At 36.6% G+C, this 7,855-nt stretch overlaps 1 non-coding gene across 1 annotated transcript; it reads right to left on the bottom strand.

Annotated features, from left to right (window-relative positions):
* Window positions 1-4,136: 4,136 nt before the first annotated feature.
* On the bottom strand, window positions 4,137-4,243 carry LOC127251319 (small nucleolar RNA R71). The gene has a single exon (XR_007838886.1). It is a non-coding gene; the product is annotated as a small nucleolar RNA R71 (small nucleolar RNA).
* Window positions 4,244-7,855: the final 3,612 nt, after the last annotated feature.

Here is a 7,855-nt window from a genome sequence, read left to right as displayed (position 1 = left end):
AATATAATTTTACACAATTTAGTTCATACTTCTCTGATTCAATGCCAATCGCAATAAATTGCTACAAAAACGACACTATAAACATGTTTTCCACAAAACTTATCAAAACAACAAATAAAGGTATCCAAACTTCACATAACATTCAATTCATCCATTACCTCCAACAATCAATTCAATCCATCAACAATTTATTCATTCATTATAGTCAATTTCATGTTCTCTCTTGCCTTCAATCTCGTCCGCCGACATATTTTCTTGCGCTCATTTTAATACGTACCATCTTCGGTTGAGCAATCACATTTACATCTTTTTCACATGAAATCTTTGTACCAGCAGCAAGCTTCGCCTTCTCTCTCACGTACTCAATGTTTTGATTCTTCTCTTGCAACAAAATTTGAACAAAAAACTTTTTCCACATTTTATCCAAAAATTAAATCTTGAATTGACATTTTCAATCCTTAACCCATTTTTCTCACTTTTTTAGGCAAAATCATTTACAATTTCAACATTGTGAATGGAAATTCCCCTAAGTTATTTTGGCATATGAACTAATGGTGTCTTAATTTATGCAGTAAAGACTTTTCAAAAGACAAAAGATATATTTGAGGAAAGATCAAAACATGGAAACTCACTCATTCCATTACGGTACAAAGGGAAATTAATGTGGAATATTTTATTCCAGGAATGTGAGTGATTTACTCAACCGAATATGGTTGAAGATTGGTGATGAGTGATTTGAAGATCATACTTTAGAAAGGAGAATATGGAGTGAAGTTCTAACGCTCTATCCATATCGATTCTCCTTAGTTTTGAATGAGTTTTTGATAGAAAAATTCGCCGGAGAGGTCGAAGGTGTTCGGAATTAATGGAGTTCCAACTGGAGGGAATGATCAAGCTCTGGACTTCTTTGTTGTGTGGTCGTTGTTAGTACGAGGTTGTAGCAACGAAAACCTTATGAGGTATTTTCCTGGGTTAGCCATGACTAGCATTAGAGTTAAATGAGTTGTGGTTGTTTGTGTCCTTAATCAGCACTAGTTAGTGGAATTCCTCATGGATTGGTATCCCCCTGATGTAGATATGTTGATAATCAAACCGGGTCAACAAACACCTTGTCTTATTGTTGTTTTATGTTCTGCATTGTTTTTCGTTGTTGAACGTAGTTATAATTGTTAACCATCCACGCTTCGGGAGTTGGCCCTTTAAAGTGTTCGAATGTATTTTGTTCGATAAATCACTTCCCCAACAAACCTGAACTATATACTACATGCCACAAAGAGCAATTCATTACTTAATTTCTACTATAAGCATTCTTAATTCTATAAGTTAGCATCTAAAAATTAAGTAATAAGAATTTTCAATTAAAGTATTAAGAACATGGGACTATAAATAATCACAGCCATGTCCGATGAAAAATAGAATTTGAATATTGATACATCTTCCTCCTTACTTTTTCGGTGCCGTTTGGAAGCAAAGAGGATGATCGGTGATGAGGCGTAACAGTCGCCGAAAAGAATGAAAGAGATGAAAGGGTGACTGTAATCAGCGGCAGAGGATGGTGGAGAGAAAGAAGAAGAAAAGAGAGAGAGACGTCTGTTGTTGGCGGTGCGTTTAGAGGGCTACAGCGGTCAGCAGTACTGCTCGTCGGATTTGGCAAAGAGATTTGCGATAGTTTGAAGAAGAAGATGGGAAAGCAAGCGGAAATCAGAAAGAATTAACTATGTAAAATATAATATTGAAAAAGACCATCTTACCCTTATTTGATCTAAACTATTAGATCTTCAAATAAAATAAAGATCCAAAATTAATCACCACGATATTGATGAGTGCATCCTAAATACTTGAATTATCTTTTAATTTATTTAAAGTCAAATTTCCTTATATAGGATTGTGTATTTACCCTTCAATATATAAATTCAATTAATCTTATTTCAAATACAATTTAATAAACATATATATATATATATAAATACTTTAATTATTATCGGGAGTTTTTTATTTTAGTTTTTATTTTTTTTTTCCTCCCTGCGCTTTTAGGTTTGTTACTGTGCTCTAAAGAAATTCATTGAACTTGACTACGAGTGAATTATAGTTACATTGTTCAGTTTATGTTGATAGGTCTTTGTTAAAATTTCATAAATAAATTACATGATCTACATATATTAAAATAATTCATTTTTCTTCATATGTCAAAATAATTCTTTTTTTTTTTTTTTTTTTTTTTGTTGATCAATAGGGTGTGTTAGTTTGGAGGTTTGAATTTTGGATTGGGATTTGAATTGTAAAAAATTTAAATTGAATAGTTGTATAATGTGATATAAATAGATATTGATGTGATGTTTTGAATATAAAATTAATTTTTAATATAATATTAAAAATAAAAAATAGATATTTGATTTTTATTTAAGAAATTTTTTTTAATAAATAGTAAAAATTCTGATAAATTTGTCAAAAGGACACACCTTGTAATACCTTATAGCATATTTTCTTTATTTATTCAGTATCTGTGTTTTCTATAATATTTTTGAATTGTATACATGATAGTTAGAAATCGCATGTGTTTTATGTTCATATCATATGCGATATTTGATTAATTTTGACTCGATTCTACCTAATTTATATGCATCTTGTTTATTTATTGTGTGCAGAGGGCAAATATCAAATTTGGTAAAATTGGTAGAAAAAGTAATGAAAAATTCAGATTTGCACCACCTAGTTAGTCATGCCCTCATGACATGGGAAATTAATTAAAGTCCCAAAAGCCCAGCTACAAATAATTAGGGCACAAATTAAATAAAAATGGAGGATCACACGTTTCAGAAGAGGAGAACGGCCAAAGCAGATACGCACAGGAGCAGGAGACACTCATAGATCGGACAGGAGCAAATCGACAGAGAAGATTTCCCCTCCCACGACTTTATCTTTCTCTATTGTTCTTTGTTATTTGATTATAGAGTAGATACTTTTCTGGTTTGAGATATGATAATGTTTTGGTTCTTTTGTTTTGAAGATTCTTAATTTTCTTTATAAAAGTTCTTTTTGATTATCAATATTTGTCTAATTCTGAGAATAACGTTTGTGATTGTTAGATTGATTGAATATTTTGGTACCAATATTTGAATTAGTATGATATTCTAAAGTCAATTCAGGTAGGATATCTGTAATTGTATTCGCACTTGAATAAGTTGTCAGAGCTTATTGATAACTATAACCAATTTATTGATACTTTAATAAGAATTAACTTTATTAAATTAATGATAAAAACACAAGTGTCATAAATGTATCATCCCTTCAGCCAGGCATTCCCTTAATAGCTAGTTCCCCGTCGATTTGATTGCTTTGTTATTTTGTCCTCATTAGATAATAAAAGAAAATTTCCTCCTTTTATTTATTGCATTAGAATACGAAAGAGTAAATCACACAATCCATGTGGAGACGATCCCTTCCCCTGTATTACATTAAATTGTGATCACGGAATAGATGAAATATTTGATTGACCGTACGACAGGTCAATTTTTGGCGCCATTATCGGGGATTAGCGCTTTGTTTTACTCTTTTGTGTTATTTTAATTTTTCCTCCTGTTTATGCCCCGTTCTTCTCGTACAGGTGAACTGATATTTAATCTTGAGATCGAGAAGGTTGAGCGAAAGCTGCGAAAGGAAGCAAAGCAACGAAAAGCTGCTCAGGTTGCGAAGCTGGCAGAATCTTTAAACCACCTCAAAATCTCTAGCTCTAGCGACTCTGAAAGTGATCAAGAGACTGTTATGGCTGAGGATATCCGCACTCTAGGGAGTTGGCTGGTCCCAACTTGGCGCAACAACCCTTATGCATTAACTTTCCAACACTCAAAAACACTATCGCTTTTGAACTGAAATCCGGCTTAATTCATTTACTGTCTTCTTTTCATGGACTTGCAGGTGAAGAACCTCACAAACACTTGCAAGAGTTCGACGTGGTGTGCTCCAGCATGAAACCACCAGGTGTTACTGACGAACATATCAAACTCAGAGCCTTCCCATTCTCACTCAAAGATGCTGCAAAGGATTGGCTCTACTATCTCCTACCTGGAAGCATCGGCAGGTGGAACGACATGAAAAATAAATTTTTGGAGAAGTACTTTCCAGCTTCCACAGCTGCGATTCTGAGGAAGAAAATATGTGGCATCAAGCAACAATCAGGTGAAACGCTCCATGAATATTGAGAGCGATTTAATAAGTTTATCATTAAATGTCCACAACATCAAATTCCCCCTAAATTATTGATTCAATACTTTCACGATGGTTTGTCATTGATGGACAGGAACATCATCGATGCTGCAAGTGGTGGAGCTTTAGTAAATAAGATGCCGGCACAAGCTTGGGATCTTATTGCGAGGATGGCTGAAAACACACAGCAATTTGGTTCAAGAGATGTTGGACAGATGAGCGGAAACAACTGCGACCATGCCATCCAATCGATGCAACAACTTTCTGAGTTGACGAGCTTTGTTCGCAAGATGGTCATGGAAAAATCCAACCCGAGTGTCCAGGTCAAGGCGTGTGGAATATGCACAAGTGCAGGACACCATACAGATGCATGTCCGACCCTCCAAGAAGAATGTGCAGTGGATGTGAACGCTGCAAACTACGGAGTGAATAGACCTCCAGCGTATAATCCATACTCCAACACTTACAATCCAAGCTGGAGAGATCACCCAAACCTATGCTATGGAAACGCACAGCATAATCATGATCCTCAACCATTTGGAGCCACACACTAGATACAACAACCTCGTCCTTATGAGAAACAGTCCACCCAAGCACCCACGAGGAACTCCAGTCTGTCCTTGGAAGATTTGGTGAAGTCTATAGCTACCACTACCTTGTAATTCCAGCAAGAGATGAAGTCAACTGTCGACAAGCTACAAAGTCAGATTAGCCAAGTATCAGAAGAGGTAAAACAACTACGTGAAAGAGGAAAGTGGCCTGCACAACCAGAGCAAAACCCGAAGAACATCAGTGCTATAACCCTTCGTAGCGGAAAGGAATTGGAAGGTCCACATCCTATCTCAAAGGAACAGAATGAGGATCAGATTGAGATGAAGATGGAAAAAGAAGCTAAACTTCACGAAAAGGTACCTCCTAACTTTGTTCCTCCTACTGAAGCTAAATCAGCTCTTTTTCCTGACAAGTTGACAAAACCACAAAAGGCAAACAAACGAAAAGAGATGATGAAAATATTCACGAAGGTGGAACTTAACATCCCGCTTCTGGAGGCTATCAACTAAATCCCCAAGTACGCAAAGTTTTTGAAAAAACTGTGTACTAACAAAAGAAAATTGCAAGGGGACGAGCATATTATAGCGGGTGAGAACGTCTCTATTGTTCTCAAAAGAAAAGTACCACCTAAAACGGGTGATCCAGGTATGTTTTCTATCCTTTTTAAAATTGAAAAAACAGAAGTGGCTAAGGCTATGTTGGACTTAGGCACCGCTATCAATGTTATGCCACGATCACTATATGACTCTCTAAATATAGGACCTTTAAAAGAAATAGGTATTATCATTCAGGTTGCTGATCGAACTAATGCCTATCCTGACGGTATGGTAGAGGATGTACTAGTTCAAGTGAATGACCTGATTTTTCCTATCGACTTTTATATTTTGAATATCCATGATGCACACTGTTTTAACCCACCACCTCTCCTACTAGGCAGACCTTTTATGTGCACTGCAAGAGCAAAAATTGATGTACGGAAGGGCACCTTCGCTTTGGAATTTGATGGAGAAGAAGTCCATTTCAGTATTTTGATGTTGTGAAACATCCTGTTGATTCTGAATCATTATATGCAATAAAAAAGTGGTTCCGACTAATTGAAGATCGTGTTGATGGAACATCTGGAGAAAGAACATGTGAGAGAGATAGCCGTAGACAAGAGAATAAAAAAAGTTCTCAAGGAGCTTAACTTAACTCTGAGAGAGTCACCAATGTATGAATTGGCTCCAACATTCTTACATGAATCTAATCAGTGTTTATTACCATCTTTGATGCAGGCACCTGGATTGGAATTGAAGCCTCTACCTGAAACTCTGAAGTACGCTTATTTGGTAGAGAAGAATACTCTACCGGTGATCATCTCCGTGAAATTGACACCAGAACAAGAAGAGAAATTGACTAAGGTTCTAAAAGATCACAAGACCACCATTGTATGGATGATCATTGACATAAAAGGTATTGATCCCTCGTTCTGTACTCATAGGATCACACTCGAGGAAGATTCGAAACTGGTGAGACAAGCTCAAAGAAAGTTGAACCCGATTATGACTGAGGTAGTCAAGAAATAATTATTAAAGCTCCTCGATGCTGGTATCATCTACCCTATCTCCGATAGTAGGTGGGTGAGCCCGATTCAAGTAGTTCCTAAGAAAGCTGGAGTAACGGTGGAAGAGACTCGAGAAGGAGAAAGCTCCCTGTTCGAAAGCAAAATGGATGGCGCCAGTGCATAGATTACCGTAAGCTCAATGCAGTAACAAAAAAAGATCATTTTCCTCTCCCTTATATTGATCAAATGATTGAAAGACTCTCTGGTCGCGCATATTACTACTCTTTAGATGGATTTTCAGGTTACTTTTTTTATAGCGATAGCACCCGAGGACCAGAAGAAATCATCATTCACTTGCCCATTTGGAGTTTTCGCCTACAAAAGAATGCCTTTTGGTTTCTGTAACGCCCCTGCTACATTCCAAAGATTTATGGTAAGTATTTTCTCTGAGTATATTGAGCGAATCATTGAAGTGTTTCTGGATGACTTTAGCGTATATGGCTCTAGTTTTGATGATTGTTTAAGCAATTTGACCCTAATCTTAAAACGATGCATCGAAACTAACCTTGTGCTCAATTGGGAGAAATGTCAACTGATGGTTCAGCAAGGAATTATTTTAGGCCATAAGGTGTCACATGAGGATATATAAGTAGATAAATCTAAAGTTGAGCTAATCATTGCTTTACCTTACCCTACTTTTGTGCGAGAGCTACGCGGTTTTTTAAGACATGCAGGTTTTTACGGACGCTTCATCAAGGACTTCTCCAAGATCGGAGCACCATTGTTTCATCTCCTGCAGAAAGATGTAGCATATGAGTTCAATGACGATTGCAAGAAGGCATTTGGAGCATTGAAGGAGCGACTCACAACCCCACCGATTATTCAACCAACGAATTGGGACTTGCCATTTGAGCTGATGTGTGATGCAAATGATACTGTAGTGGGAGCCGTTCTAGGGCAACGAGTTGGGAGAGCTTCTCATGTCATCTACTATGCTTCGCAAGCATTGAATGACGCTCAATTAAATTTCTCTACCACAGAGAAATAGATGTTTGCTGTTATTTTCGCTCTTGATAAATTTAGATCTTATCTTTTAGGCACTAAAGTGTTTGTTTACTCTGATCAAGCAGCTCTGCGCTACTTGATGGCAAAAAAAAGGCCAAACCTCGATTAATTCGATGCCTCGATTAATTCGATGGGTGCTCATTCTGCAAGAGTTCGACATAGAAATTCATGAAAAGAAAAGAACTAAAAATTTGGTAGCTGATCACTTGAATTGCATACCCATGGAGTAAGATGCAGTTCCTGTTCGAGAGTCCTTTCCTGACGAACAACTTCTCTCTATTGCAACTACACAACCTTAGTACGCTGATATTGTTAATTACTTAGTCACTAACGAGTTTCTTGCAAGTTGGGCAAAGACGAAAAAAGATAAGCTCCAAAGCAATGCAAAATATTACATTTGGGATGACCCTTACCTTTGGAAGCGATGTCCTGACCAAATCATTCGAAGGTACGTTAATGAAGGTGAATTTTATTCTATTTTGACCTTTTTTC

The sequence above is a fragment of the Andrographis paniculata genome, unplaced genomic scaffold, assembly GCF_009805555.1.
Source record: "Andrographis paniculata isolate CXL003 unplaced genomic scaffold, ASM980555v1 Contig43END, whole genome shotgun sequence".
Classification (NCBI taxonomy): domain Eukaryota; kingdom Viridiplantae; phylum Streptophyta; class Magnoliopsida; order Lamiales; family Acanthaceae; genus Andrographis; species Andrographis paniculata.
This window is presented reverse-complemented; position numbering and strand designations above follow the sequence as displayed.